The sequence below is a fragment of the Sminthopsis crassicaudata genome, chromosome 4, assembly GCF_048593235.1.
Source record: "Sminthopsis crassicaudata isolate SCR6 chromosome 4, ASM4859323v1, whole genome shotgun sequence".
Taxonomy (NCBI): Eukaryota; Metazoa; Chordata; class Mammalia; order Dasyuromorphia; family Dasyuridae; genus Sminthopsis; species Sminthopsis crassicaudata.
Window position 1 is genome coordinate 397,787,033 of NC_133620.1, and position 16,189 is coordinate 397,803,221.

The window sequence follows — 16,189 nt, forward strand, 5'->3', positions numbered from 1 at the left end:
ATGAAGCTCAAATGCAATCACATTTTCCCTCTTTAAAAATTATAATAGCTTTTCATTTTTTCAAAATACAAGCAAAAATAGTTTTTTTGTTAATTTTATAATTATAAAAATTTTTTGACAGTATATATGCGTGAATAATTTTTTTTATAGCATTATCCCTTGTATTCATTTTTCCAAATTATCCCTCCCCTCCCTCTACTCCCTCCCCTTGATGACAGGCAATCCCATACATTTTACATGCGTTACAGTATAACCTAGATACAATATATGTGTGTAAATCCAATTTTCTTGTTGCACATTAATTATTAGATTCCGAAGGTATAAGTAACCTGGGTAGATAGACAGTAGTGCTAACAGTTTACATTCAATTCCCAGTGTTCCTTCTCTGGGTGTAGTTATTTCTGTCCATCATTGATCAACTGGAAGTGAGTTGGATCTTCTTTATGTTGAAGATATCCACTTCCATCAGAATACATCTTCACACAGCATTGTTGTTGAAGTGTATAGTGATCTTCTGGTTCTGCTCATTTCACTCAGCATCAGTTCATGTAAGTCTCTCCAAACCTTTCTGAATTCATCCTGCTGGTCATTTCTTACAGAGCAATAGTATTTCATAACCTTCATATACCATAATTTACCCAACCAGCAAAAATAGTTTTCAACATTCACCCATGCAAAACCTTGTATTTCCAAATTTTCTCCCTCCCTTCTCACCTCACCTCCCCCAGACAGCAAACAATTCAATGTAGGTTAAACATATGCAGTTCTTTTACATAGATTTCCACATTTATCATGCTGTGCAAGAAATATCAGATCAAAAGGAAAAAAATGAGAAAGAAAAAAAAAAAACAAGCAAGCAAATAACAACAAAGGTGAAAATACCATACTATGATCCACACTTAGTCTCCATAGCCCTCTCTCTGGATGTGAATGGCTCTTTCCAAAGATGGGTTACATTTAAAAAGGATTATAATATTAAAGGAAAAAAAATCAATAAAAATTTTTAAAGGAAATTAGGGTTCTTACCTGAACTTTCAGTGAGAAGTCAGAAAGATATAGGTGGGCATAAGAAAAAATGTGATAAACTCTGGGATATAACAAGCAGATTGTAACAGAGGTGCCAAATAAGAGATTAATTAGAGACAAGGTTGATGAAAGGGATGAGGTTAGATTTCAATAAGAAGGAAGGCGATATTACATTTTAGGGTTATTGGAAAAAATCCCTTTGCAAAGTTATTCTGATTCCTGATAGCAGGGAATATGCTTGGATTATAATCCCAAGAATTGAACTGTTTATTACTAGGTTATTTGCAATTTTGGTTCAGTTGTGTCTTATTCTTCATGAAATTATGAACCACAGTTTTTTTTTTTGTTTGTTTGTTTGTTTTTTTAGGCAAATTTATTGGAGTAGTTTGCCATTTATTTCCTTTTCCCCGTAGACTAAAGCAAAGAGATTAAGTGACAGGGCTACAGCACTACACAACCAGTATGTGTCAAACACCTAATTTTGGGGTTTCCTGATTCTAGCCCCAGCCCTCTATCCACTGAGCCACCTATTTGCCTCATAGCTATCAAAGCTTAATTGTCACCATTCCCATATAACATAAAAGGTATTAAAGTCAGACTGAGGCTTCACTAATTCTTAAAAATTTAACCTATGTTTTATTTAAATTCTAGAATAAAATCATTTTAATTTCATTATCCCTTGCTTCCATCCCACATTTCATTTTACCATAAGCAATGTTAATGCTTTCTAAAAGCAAGTTGTTATTTTTAATAATTTTGAAAGTATTTGTATACAAGAGAGACAAAAGAAAGTAAGAAAATAAAAACTCAGGCATAGTCTTTTCAGTGCCTTTAAAAAAAAAATTCCCCCCCCCCCAGTTACACGTAAACCAAGTTTTTTAATATTTATTTTTAAAATTCTGAGTTCCGGATTCTCTCCCTTTTTCCCTATATCCCCTATTGAGAAGATCCATGTAAAGTTGTACAAAACATCCCCATAAAAGTCATGTTGCAAAAGAAAACATAGATCTCCCCCCAAAAAAAACTCTCAAAAAAAGAAAGGAAAAAAATATGATTTAGTTTATATTCAGACATGATCAGTTCTTTCCCTCTAAAATTCCTTTAGAGTTCTTTTAGAACCTGACACCAATCTTATTTTTCTTGGAGGCTTTGGATGTAGGAACTTTGATCATCTCCTGAGTATTTTGATCTTTCTTGTCACTATAGTATCTTTCTATGATCAGTATCTTTTTCTGTTGTCTGCTCATTTCCCCAGTCTTTTACTTAACTTTTAACTCTTTGTTAAAGCAGGACTCTGTTTCTACAGTGAAGGCTACACTGTTCCAAGCTTCAGGGGATTTGTACAGCTGTTTAAGAGATCCTTTTACAGATCTATATAGTGAGCCAGTAACCAGAAGGACAAAGCATTAGAGTCCTGCCACAGTGTCACCAAAAGGGCCCCCTACAATCTCCCTCTGTCCAGCCCCAACCCCTGCCTGTGAGTGAGATCTTCAGAAGCTGTCCTTGTTGCTGCCTCTGCTGATTAAGTGCCTCCCAAAGCTGATCCTGGGCTGGGGCTCCTCTCACACCCTAGCGCATCAAATCTTTCTTGCTCAGAAAGCCCTTGGTCTCTGTGGGCTGAGAGGTCTGGAGATCTCTGCCCCTTCCTGGTTTCCTGTGCTGTGCTGGGATGACCTGCTCAGAGATTGTGCTCCAGACCTACTCCAATGCAACAGACCCCTCCTGCCAACCTTTTAAGCTGCCTTCGGCTAGAAGATTGTTCCCCTCCATCTTTTTGTGGGTTCTGAAGTTCTAAAATTTGTTTAGTCATTATTTAAAGGTATTTGGGGGAGCTCCTGCTTTTATTCCACTCTTTCCTTTCTCTTAGAAGCCTTTCTCTAGAGAAGCATGATATAGAGGAAAAAACATGGGAGTTGAAGTAAAAAATACTGGGGGTATGCTAGTTTGAACTTAGAGAACTGATCATTAAATGTTCAATGTGAGCATTTGTGTTTTAGAATTCATGTAATCTTACAATGCTAAACAGTTTGCTTAACTAATTGTCTAAACTTAAGAAAATGATGGAGAAGATGTTAATGCAGATTTAACTTGAAAGTATGTTGAAGGTACATTCCATCCTTCCACCCTCAAATTGATTGTTAAACATTGCCTAGCATCTTGTTCAAGCCCAGACTCTTTCAATTATTAGATATATGACCTTTGGGAAAGTCATTTAATCTGTTTGCTTCAATTTTTCATTAAAAAAAAAAAAGTGGTACTTTTATTGTCTACTTTGCAGGTTGCTCTGAAAATTAGATGATGTAATTTGTGCAAAAGTATTTTGGGATCTATAAAGTGCTATATGAACTTAATTATAATCATATTAAATATCTGTGGCCTTATATGAGCATATGGAACTTATCTTGAGGATTATTGGGCTGCCATCTGGAATGGTCCTTAATAATAGCTTAATAAACCAATTTGATTGATTACTCCTGTTAAGGCCCAAGACATTGCATAATGCCAGACAAGTCTGTTTTTTGTTGCCTCAATTTCCTTATCTGTAAAATGGGAATCATAGTAGTCTCTCCCTCCCTCCCAAGATTGTTGTGAGGTTCAAATGAGATATTATAAAGCACTTAGCACAATGTGTGGGACCCATAGTTGTTATTCATCCTTTGATTTTGATAAAGACCAGTGACATCACAATATTGGGGTTTAGTTACACATATAGTAAACTTATGCTTATTTATAAGCTTGTATCTAAATGTTAGTCATCATCACCAGAATAATCATGATTATTGTTATTATTGGTATAGTTTGAACTGGAGGGTATCCAAGATCCTGTCTGACCCTAAGATTCAGTGAATTTGTGATTTTTTTATAATTAATCATAAGAGTATAATTTTTGTAGGATGATTGCTTTGAAATCCCAATTTATGAATACCAATTTTTTCCTAAGAGATTATGGTGGTCCTCTCAGAGAGAGACAGGAATAGCTAGGTGATAATGCTGGTCCCATAGTCAGGAGGACTTGAATTCAAATCCAGCTTCAATCACTTACTAGCTGTGTGATCTTGGACATGTCACTTAATCTTGACTGTCTCCCCTTACCAAGAAAAGAAAATGGCAATGAATCCTAAGTCAGATTACCTATACTCTATTTTTTTTCTAGAAATTAATTCACAATTAATTTCACTAAGGCTAATGCATATAGATATTCTGTGCCTTTTGTGACAGTGAATGACATAGTGCAGACAAAGTGTTTGGCAATGTTTGAGATACAAGTTGAAACAAAAATCAATATACTGAGCACATTCCTAGCTTTGAAGTGTCATTTTCCCACCTTTTATTTTAATAAAAAATATCTAAAATGTGCTTTACAAATGTTACCTCATTTTATTCACCCAGTCACCCTAGGATGTAGGTACTGTTATTATTCTCATGAGGAATCTGAGGCAGGAAGTGGTTAAAGTAACTTGCCTAGGATCACACAGTCAATGTGTTAGGCTGGATTTGAATTTAGTTTCTCCTGACTTGAAAGTCATCTTCCTGACTTCAAATCTAGCTTTCTATCTGCCATACCACCTAGTTACTTAAAAGTACAAATACAGGTATTTTAACAAATGATAAACTGGATATTTAGAGAATGGGAGGATCCTCAACACTTAAATACGGACTCTTTCGTTTACTGGTGAATCTTGGCTGCTGGTTCCTGTTTTTCATGTTAAGGCACCAGCATATTTATTACCCAAGGCTCAGGCTGCTTCAACTTTGGTCACTGATCTCTGGGTAGCCTTTCTGGGTTAGGTTACAGCGAGGCTACCATGATATTTTCTCTGAAGGACATACAGCTCACTGTTAGAGCTTCTTTTACCTCTATTATGTTTAGAATGTTGATTTTGTTGCTTTTTCCTACATCAAAAATAACATCTTTTCCCTGGAGTATCACAATGGTTTCTTAACTGGTTTCCTCCTCCCTAGTCTTACTTTCTCTTCCCATCCTTCAAACAGTCTCAGAAGTGATATTCCCCAACCACAGCTCTGACCTGGTCAGTCTCCTGCTCATTTAACTTAAGGGACTCCCTAGCGCTTCCATTTGACATTTAAAGCCTTTCACAGCCTGATTCCAACCCACCTTTCTAGGCCTAGTCTACATTATTCCCCAACATAACATTGGCCAGACTGTAGGATCCAGTTGATCTGATCTTTTTGTTGTTCTTTCCACAAAACACTCTATCTCTGTGCTTTTGCAAAAGTTGTACAAAAGTTTTCCAATTTTCTAAGATCCAGATTGATTCTTTTATCTTTTACGATGCAGCTATAATTATGAAAGACATCTTTTCTTCCTCCCCTTTAATTTTTTAAGGTGATGAAGAAATGCATTCAAGAACCTCCCTAATCTTGTGATACCTCACCTTCCCAGCCTGATCTCCCCACTGCTTGATGTTTCAGACAGACTGGATCATTCACCATCCCCCGAGTACATCCCAGCCTTCCTTCCTTTCCTTTGCTTATACTGTTCCCTGAATTCCCAGAATTTCCCTTTTACGCCCTTCCTCTCCAAGTCTTACTCATTTAAATTCTGCCCATCTTTCATGACTCAGCTCAAATGCAATGAAGCTCTTTCATTTCCAATCATGTAAAATGATTTGTTCTTAATTCCTTTAACTCTTTGGACCTTGTTCTTTTTTTCTGCCGGCTATTTATCCGTTAACAAGCTTTTTAAAGGGTTTTCTGAGTGCCAGGCACTGTGTCATGTACAAGAAGTACAGAGAAAGGCAAAAGCTCTGCTCAGGACCCCCTGGTCTCCCAGGAAAGCTGAGATGTTAATATCTAGACATAAACAAGGTAGATATTTAAAGACATTTAAAGGGGTACATGGGAAGAAATCAAATTGCCTACTTTACTTTTACCTTACTTGGGGATGGTTTTAAACCTAGAATAAGAAAAATGTTTTTTTCCCTCATTGTGAATATATATATATATATATATATATATATATATATATATATATATATATATATATATATATATATACACACATACACACACACATGCATACACACATTAAGAGGCTTTTTATATCCTACCATAAAGTCTCTAAGACTTGGGTTTTCCCAGTTTTAGGGAGCTCTGTATCTTTAATTTTTTAGAAACCTTTTAGAAACCATTGAAGTCTAGACATTGGAATTTGGAAGAGAATTTTGAGAGCCAGTCTAATCTGCTTATTTTACAGAGGACAGATGAAGTAACTAGTCAGGGGCATAAATAAGACTAGAACCTACTCTCTAGACTCCCAGGCTGTTATCTGTCTTCAAAGACTTTTATCCAATCTCTTTTGCTTCTAGGAGAAGTACAAACTGCTGACCCTACCATTAAAGCCCACACAATGTGGCTTCAACCTGCATTTCTAATTTTATTTAATTTCATACATTCTCTGATCAGGTAAATTGGATAATTTATTAATTATTTCAAGCAGACAACGTGCCATCTCCCACTTCTGCTTTTGTGCCAAATGTGCCTTTTTCATCTCCTCCTTTCATATACTTCTTCTTTATTAATATGGACAATTAAGAATTATCAACAGACTTAATACTAACATAATGTGATAATTAATATAATTAGTAATTATTGACCAATGCTGAGTTCAGGTACCACTTCCTCCTCATTCTACTAGCCACAGGTATTTTTCTTTCTTTTCAGGTATTCCTTCTTGACCATGGAAAGGGCATAATGTTTGTTGAATTGAATTAAATTGAATTTGTTATGCCTTCCTAGTTGTAAAAAATAAAAAATAGCCAAGAACTCATGAAAGACGTATTCTTTGATACATTTTTGCTAATGGTATTAACGTTAATCTGTGATTTATTTGAAGTTTCAATTCTGGGAGACTTGTTTTTTTGTCCCTTGATTATCCCTGACTGTAGTTTGGGGAACTACCACCAGGTGGTAGCAAGGTGCCATAATGAAGTATCTCAACTTGAAGCTGTAACTATCCTATATAACATTAGGTGGTGACTTTGCTCAAACAGATTTAAACTGAATTTTCATAGTTTTTTTATATTAAAAAATAATTATTAAAATAGTTTATGTTAAAGTTTTAGATAATCATTAAATTTTTAGGAAGATAACTGACTTTTGAAAAGATTCCTAATATATCTTTACTTACTCTGTTCTAATTTTTTTTCTTTAATCCTTTTCCTTTCTCAATCTTATATTTGGCTTCCAAGGATCCCGGCTCCTTTTATGTATTCAGAACTTCTCCCAGCATTTTATTCTCAAGTAAGCACCTTCACTTGTCTCACTTGACAAAGGACTTCTGTTTTCCATTTCTCCTTTTAGTTGTTAAGTATAAGAATCAATTGAATCAATCATTCAGTCACTCACTTGCCCCTACTTGCCCTGATGCTTTTCTTAGGTGAGAATATCTCTATTGAATCAATAAATCAACCAAAGGCATTGACTACCTACGAACCACCTGATTAATTTCCAACTTAGAAAATGAGTAGAATATTTTCAGCCATGAAATCAAATAAAATGATGCTACACAGAAAGGGTATAAGAATAGGCTGAAGAGATTGAACCTCATCTTATGAGTTTAGAATAAAAGATCAAACCAATTCAAAGCTCAGAATTCAATTGCCTGGCCAGCTCAGTGATGGAAACAATTCCATCCAAGTACCTGGGAGGATCATTATTGGGGGAAGGGGGAGGTGGTAGAGGAGGCAGGAAAAAGTCTTCCCCTTCCTTCTTCCTCTAGCACTTGACCAGAGGAAAATCCCTTGAATTTTGAAAGATCTAAAAGATTCCAAATTCTCAAGAGCATCTTAGCAGCTGATGGCAGTCCCTATTGAGAACCTAGGACAAACTAAGCACAACAGAATTACCTGGGGGCAGTTCTGTGGGAGCCTCATGAAAGGGATATCAGGACTTCTAGGAGTTTTGTTAGCCCTTTTGTCATATCATATGTTCTAAGCTTGAACCTCCTTTCCCTTGGCTTGTTCATGTACTTGTGGGAGGGTATATCTCCAATTTGGGGTGATATTTTGTACCCTCTGCTCTGACTATACCATCTTAATAAAAATCCATTTATAAAAGCCTGACTGACTAATCAATATGAATGGATAAACAATGAGGGGAAGCATACCATTGGGAACTCCTGAGCTATAGTACTAAAAGTATAGCCTCCTTTACTATTACCTCTAGAACCAAAAAAAATCATTTGCTTTGGGGACCCCTCCTCCCCATGGGAGTTTAAGGTTTTGTGTTAGTAGCACCAGAGTCATTGCCATATAAGGAAAAAGTTACTAGGAAGGAATGAAAGAAAACAATTATGTCTCTCACTCTTAGCTAAATTCCCTAATGTTTCTTCTTTCCCACAAAATAAAAAAAAGACCAATCTCCCCCCAAAACCTAACCCCTTTCAGCTTAAGAAGTAAAAAACCCTGTGCCTCTTTCTGTAAGAATTTTTTCTTTTTCTTAGGGACAAAGTTGATTTTGCACCCTGTGCTTGAAATTAATTACCTTTTTAATGAGTTCTACTTAGAAACATCAGTCTTGCCTTAGGTCACAGCTTCAGCTAGAAGTTCCCTAAAGTGGAAGTGCATCATCAGAACAAAACATCAACTAGGGAATTAAATAGAAAAAGGAAGAAGCTTCTTCTTGGAACATATAAAGAACACATACAATGGGTGTATTGTCATATCTAGATAGGTAGGCAAGTAACATATTCATATTTTATGGCTCTGTGGTGACTCAGACATACACTTTCTAAATCTGGTTTGTTTAAAGCATGAATAGTGTGGGTGGGAAGATCAGGGAGAAAAGAAGTTCAATAAAAGTGATAATGAAGAAAGTCATGATGATAAAAATGAATAAAAGATCTTTGAGTTGAAAAAAAGTTTAAAAAATATTTTGTAATAAATTTATTTTATATGACAATTTTGTGTAATCATTTTCTTTTAAAAGTAATCTTATTTTTTTCCCCCTGAGGCTGGGGTTAAGTGACTTGTCCAGGGTCACACAGCGAGGAAGTGTTAAGTGTCTGAGATCACATTTAAACTCGGGTTCTCCTGAATTCAAGGCTGGTGCTCTATCCACTGCGCCACCTACCTGCCCCTGAACCAATTTTCTTGATTGAATTAGAAGCGAGAATTCCATTGGCTGGGAAGTAATTGGTCATGCTCTTAATTTTCTCTTAAAAAGCTGAATTCACTTGTTTTGAGGAAGGCTAGGCAGAAACCAGCTGTTAAGGAAAAGTCAAACTAAAGATTTTATATTTGATCTTGGAGGCAACAGGAAGCCCATTGTGGTTATTAAATAGTGTTGTGATATGGTCATCCTTGCATTTGATTTAGAATACTTTGATAGCCTAGTGAGAAGTGAATCAAAATGGGAAGAAACTTAACAGGAAAGCCAACTAGAAAATGATGAAGGCCTTCACGGGTGTGATGGCAAATGTCAGGGGAGAAAAGGGATGATAATGAGTCATTCTCCAATCTTCCCAGCAAACGATCAATGGAACACTAACAAATGTTTATTAAGGACCTACTGTGGGCCAGTGCTGAGGATGTCAACAGAAAAGAGGATGTGAACTTCCATTCTATAGAATAGTCACTGCTCTTCCTGACAATAGCAAGAAGGAACACGTAAAAGAAAATGGTTGCACGTATTGGACTACCTGCCATCTAGTATAGTGGGGGAAAGGAGGGGAAAATTTGGAACAGAAGGTTTTGCAAGGGTCAATGTTGGAAAAATTACCCATGCATATGTTTTGTAACAAAAAATTAACTGGTTGCTCTTCATTTTTGTAGTTTATGTCCGTCTTCTATCCCTTATTAATATATTCAGTCATGACTTAAAATATTTACATTTTGTTTTTGACAGAAGAGATATTCCCCAACAAATATCCAAACAAAATTCTTCATAAACTACATTTCCCAGAAAAAAAAAATAGATTTGTTAATTCTGAAGAGATGGGTGTGCCTTTTAACCTTGATTTGTTATTGTTCATTTCGACTCTTGGTGACCCGATTTGTTTTTTTTTCCCCTAAAGATACTGAATGTTTGCTGCTTTTTTAGCTCATTTTATAGATGAGGAAACTGAGGGGTAAATAGAGCTAAGTGACTTGCCTAATGTCTGAGGCCAGATTTGAACTCAGGAAGATGAATCTTTCTGACATTAGGTCAGGTGCTCTATCCACTGTTCTACGTACCTGCTTCTTAACTTTATCAGCTAGGCACTAATATTTAACTATTACATTTGCCTACAGTTTTATTAATTCCCATGTTAACTTTTTACATTGCATATATCATTCTTTTGATTTCTTTCTTCATTCTCCATGTAATTTTTAAGCATTACTTGAGGAAACTGAGATAGAGAGGTTAATTGCCTTGCGTGAGGTCACATAGCCAATTGATATCTCAGCAGGATTAGAATTTAGGTTTTCCTGACTCCAATCCATTGCTGTATCCATTGCACCACTTAATTGCCTTTCCTGAAGTTGTATGGTCATCATTTTATTTATAGTGTTTTGTTTTTTCTTAGCTATGTATAAGAGTCATTCCCCTAATTTTTATAGCAAATAGTCAAATTCTTTTAGTATTTTTTTTTTTTTTTCTTTTTTCCTGAGGCTGGGGTTAAGTGACTTGCCCAGGGTCACAGAGCTAGGAAGTGTTAAGTGTCTGAGATCAGATTTGAACTCCGGTCCTCCTGAATTCAAGGCTGGTTCTCTATCCACTGCGCCACCTAGCTGCCCCCAACAGTCAAATTCTTAACAAATTTTTATTAAGAACCTGCTGTGGGCCAGGTGCTGAGGATGTCAATAGAAAAGGGAACCTGAGCTTCCATTCTGTAAAACAGTCAATATTCTTCCTGACAATACCAAGAAGGAACCTGTTAAAGAAAATGGTTGCCCTTCATTTTTGCTTTATGTACTTCTGGTATCCCTTATTAATATATATATATTTATATATATTAATGGTCCCAATTCTCTCCTGTATACTTTAGACCTATCCTTTCTCCTGCAGCTATAGGAAGTAAGGGATGATGTGAGGCGGCCCTGGTTTTCTGTTTTTTTCCCCAAAACACCAGGTCCTTAAATGTTAAGCTGTGTGTTTCCCTGGACATTGCCAGAAGTGTCAACATGTTCCATAGCAAAACTCCATTTCAAATTGCGCCCCCCCCCCCCAACATGTACACATACCTTCCTTAAAAAAGTATAAATACACTTAACTACATTACAAGGTATTTGCATTAATTTGCATCTTCTACTTTTCTTTCCATTTATACTACTTTGTGAGATGTTCTTGCACTTTATTCCCATCATCTTTCTTCAGTATCATCTTCATGCTTGGGATACTTATAGATATTCAGAAATTTCATTGTGCACCTCCCTTTCTAGATAATTGATAAAAGTGTTCCATAAGACCAGTCGTAGCACTAATATTCTCCAAAGTCTCATTGTTAATATTTCTTCATTCAAAGAAATTATCTATTAGTTGTCTTTATTGTACTGACTTCCCAGGATGGTTCTGAGGATCAAAGTTGTTGGAATTGTTATATAAATGCCTTAGCAGTATTTGGCATATAATAGATGCTTAATCAGCAAGTATTTGCTTGTTTTCCTTCTTCTTATTTTCCCTTTCTTAATTTATTCTTCAATCTAATACAGCATGATTTGGTTCCCTTTTATATTTGTTTATTTCAACACAATGGTTAACCTCATCAAAACCCTTTTTGAGAATATAAATAAATTCATTTGCTTCCTTTTATTTATAAGTAAATTTTCCCCATGGGATGATCCTTGGCTGTCTGTCATTTCCTGAAGATGTCTTTATTTGCTCCAAGCATCCACCAAGAGAACAGAAAGGCACTACCAGGTAGTGGGGGTGATGGTGGGGAGTGAAAGTTGATCTAATATCTAGAGGAGCTGAGCTGGGGGAGTGTGAGTCAATTGGAATAACTTAAGGAATTTTGATGATGGAGGAGGGGGAGGTTCCAAACTTGTTATTTTATCCATGTGAACATCTTTGGGTGAAGAAGCTTCCCTTGCCAAGGCAGATCTGCAGCTATTTAACAACTTAGAAATTTAGAGTAAGGGAGGTACAGAAAGGGACCCTGAGAGATTAAGTGACTTGCCCACAGCCTCACAGATATATTTTGTATGGAAATGAAAACATATTTATGACACATAGTCAATAAACATTTATTAATCATCTCTGTGCCAAACACTAAAAACAACTTCTACTCTTAAGGAACTTACAGTCTATATAATGTTTTATTATTTAAATATCTTTTCACATATGTCAAATCATTTAATATCTGTAACAACCCGCTGAAGTAGGTGATATTTTTTCCTAAATGGATTGAATGATAAAGTTCTATTATCTACATTTTATAGATAAACAAACAAGCAGAGACATTGTGATTTACCTAACATCATACTGATAGTAACTGACTTTCAAATTTAGGTCCTATTGGCTCTATATTCAATAGGTTTCCTTTTCCCAACATGGTAACCTTTTTCAAGTTTGTTTCCTAATTGTTAGGAGGCCTATATCCCATAAAGATTAGATAGTTTTATTTAGAATTGCACATATACCAAAATGTGTGCAACCTGTAAATGTGTCAAAATAGATCTTCCCACTTTTCTAAATCCTGAGCAGAAAAATATTTTTTAGAACATATGATAATCCAGTTATTCATTTATTCCTTTTTATAAGTATCACTGTGTTTTGTTTTTTGTTGAAAAGTTTCCCCCTTCTTCAAAATAGAAAACATTTTGCTAGTGAAGACAGACTACCCCCAAAGTCCTAGAAAAGTGTCAAATCTTCAAATTTAACTCTCTGAAATACCTTAAATTGAGCTTTCAACTTCAAGCTGCATTGAGATTTTTGGAACACCCTGTATTGATTATTTTCTTTACTAAGCTTGATTTTTCCCCAAAATCTTTCTGCTTATAATCTAAACTTTTAATTTGACTTTTGAGAATTAAAAAAAAGGTCTTTCCTGTGGTTTTTATTTTCACTATAAATAGTGAAACTTAATTTTCACTATAAATAGTTAAAAATGAATCTTGTGTGTATCTTTTGCTGGTGACCTGGAACTACTTGAAATGTAGGTGCTTCATAAAACATTTTAACTACAGATATTATCTTGGTTTTTTGTGAAGCATGAAATAGTTCAGTTTATTGACTGATTGTTGTGTCACTAGAGAGAAATGAATTTTCACAGTGTGTTTTATTGTATCTTTTCAGTGGATTCAGCATTAAAATAAATAATGTTGTAATGGGAGAAGATATGGCTTAATGATTTGACTAGAGGAGGGGGGAGTCAGGAACTCTGAATTATAATTGAATCAAAACCTCTGACTTCCTCTGTGGCCGTGGCTAAAACACTTAACCTTTCTCTGCCAACATTTTCTCATCTGCAAGATAGGGTTAAGAACACTGACCTATTTTCACTGGAATGGAATCAGAAACAGTACTTACCTAATGCTTTTTGATTCTCCTATGATTGTTGTCACAAAGGAAAGTATTATTTATTCTCATAAATATTCTTCTAGCTAGGGTACTTCCACTAATACTAGCCTCCTACTACCTCCATCCTTCCACAGTAGCCTTTTTCTCTTAAGTGAAACAATTTGGAATGATGTTATTATACATATTTTAAAATCGAGAACCTATTTCTTTGTTTGTTTGTTTTTTTCTTGAGCTATCCCTCATTGCCCTCCAAACTGCAAATTTCCTTCAAATAAAAGAAAGGCTTTAAAAAAAAAAACAAACAAATTAACAATTATATATATATACATATATATTTTACTACTTTGACATTTTGCTTTTGTTTTGTGGAAAAGTGATATAATGGGAAAATTTGCAATCCACTGAATTAAAGATTTATTGTTGCTAAAAGATTGATTTCCATTCTTTTTTAGTACAGGAAGCTACGGAAATTGCATGTATAAGTAGTAGACATTGCTATAAATTAATACACCTTCTTCTAGGTCATGGGAGAGAAAGCAAGGAAGCAAAAATGAATAAGAATGAAAAAGCATTTATTAAATACAGTGTATCCAGCACTGGGGATTTAAGATCTTTGCATACTTTGGGGATACCATATACAAATGCTAGCTATTTTAAATGTTAGCCATTACTTAAAAAAAATCTATCTTACTATCTTGATACAGCGCTGGAAATTTCACCAATTAAAGACTCATTTCTTTGGGAGAAAGCTTCTTCTGATATACAAACCTGACCTCTGTATGTTTAACAATTTTACCTAGAAAATAATATATAATATTCTACTATGAGGAAGGGAAACTAGGTTTTATTTTATCTGAACAATAGAGCCACTATTCCTTTCATTATCAGACCTTTCAGAATCTGAAGGATTATAATAGGTTCCTGCTGATTACAAGCAGACTTGGAGATGCGATTTTGTGATCTGTAATTTTGCTGGGATTGGTTCTTCCTTCCCTGACACAGCTCACCACCTATCCATGACTTAGGGTTTTTGAGAGTGGTTATGGCTGCAAAACTCATCACCCTTTGGCCCAACCAGGGCTGATCTCTCTGAGCTAAGCAGTACTGGTCCTGGATAATAAGCATAAAAGTTGTAAGATAATAGTTCATCTCTAGGTTATTCCTCCGAGCCTTTCCAGCTTGGAAGGCCCTCCCAGGCTTCTCTCTATCACCATAGTCTTTGAGAATCCAAGGTCACCTTTAATTCAACAATAAGGCATCAGAGTGGGACTCCAGTGAATTATTTTTGAGAGTTATTATGGTTGGATGAATGCATGTGTTTATATGTGTTTGTGTAAGTGTATATATTGTGTAGTTTCAGAGAGAGGATCGATGCCCTGAGCATGCCCCTGGCTTCTCAAAGCTCTCTTATGATTTGATCTTTTTCTAATTTTCATTCATCCCTATAAATCTACATTTTTAACTCCTGTAATTTCACTGAAGGCAGGGAGGACCGTTTTTGTCTTTCTTTGTATTCTCAGTGCAAGGCACATAGTAGATGCTTAATAAATGCTTGTTTATACAACTTAACTTGGCTGTTGTATTTATTTAATGTAATTTATTTATTTTTACAAATTCTAAGCCTAGCATTTACCAGGCAGATCAAATTAACTATGGCCACAAGAGGGCAGTATTTATTAATAAAACATTTCCATTGTTTTTGGCTTATTTAAGAGCATGCTAAACTTAATTATTTTCTACTAATTTTAAAATAAAAAAAAAAAAAACTACCTTGTCCCTTCTGCTCTGTTTCTACCTTGTTTCTTCTCTCCCTCTTCTTTTTTAAAGAGTGTTAATGGAGCATCTAAAAACCTCTATTGCTATCCTGACATCTTTTTCCAATTTTTCTTAAAATAAATTTTATTTTACATCTGCTGAGTTTTGTTAGCAAATAATGGCATAATATATTTCTCAGCTTGGTGGTAACAATCTTTGGAGTTAGAGCAAATGGTATGGGAAACAGTCCCTGGCACATATGACATTGTCATGTAATGATGATGATGATAATGGCTAACATTTATATAGTGCTTGGGCAGCTATGATAGAGTGCTGGGCTTGGGATTGATCAGGAAAGACTCGTATTCCTGAGTTCAAATGTGGCTGTGTTATCCTGGATTAATCACTTTATCCTGCTTACCTCAGTTTCTTCATATGTAAAATGAGAGAGAAGGAAATGGCAAATCACTCCAGTAATTTTGTCAAGAAATGGACAAATAGGCTAGCAAAGGGTTGGAAACAATTGAATAAAATCAGCTACAAATAGTGCCTATTATGTGCCAGGCACTCTGCTAAGCACTTTACAATGATTCTTTTCTTTTTTTTAACCTCTTTCTTAATAGTATTTAATTTTTTCAATTACATGTAAAGATAGTTTTCAACATTTATTTTTGTAAGATTGTAAGTTCTCAATTGTTTCTCCCTCCTTCCTTACCTCCCCCTCAAAAAACAGTAAGCACTCTGATATAGGCTGTACGTGTACAATCATTCTAAATGTATTTCCATATATGATGATTATTTCATTTGATCCTCACAATGACCCTGAGAAGTAGGTGGTATTATTATCCCGATTTCACAGATGAACAAGGAGGAATCATAGATCTTAGTACTGGAGGAAATGTAAAAACCAAAGTCCAGCTCCTAATTTTACAAATGAGGAAAT

The 16,189-nt window shown here is 35.3% G+C and overlaps 1 protein-coding gene across 1 annotated transcript in view; it reads left to right on the top strand.

The window, feature by feature from the left end:
• DRC8 (dynein regulatory complex subunit 8) overlaps positions 1-16,189 on the top strand; it is a 112,509-nt gene that overhangs the window by 82,009 nt on the left and 14,311 nt on the right. The gene's annotated exons all lie outside the window — the stretch shown is intronic.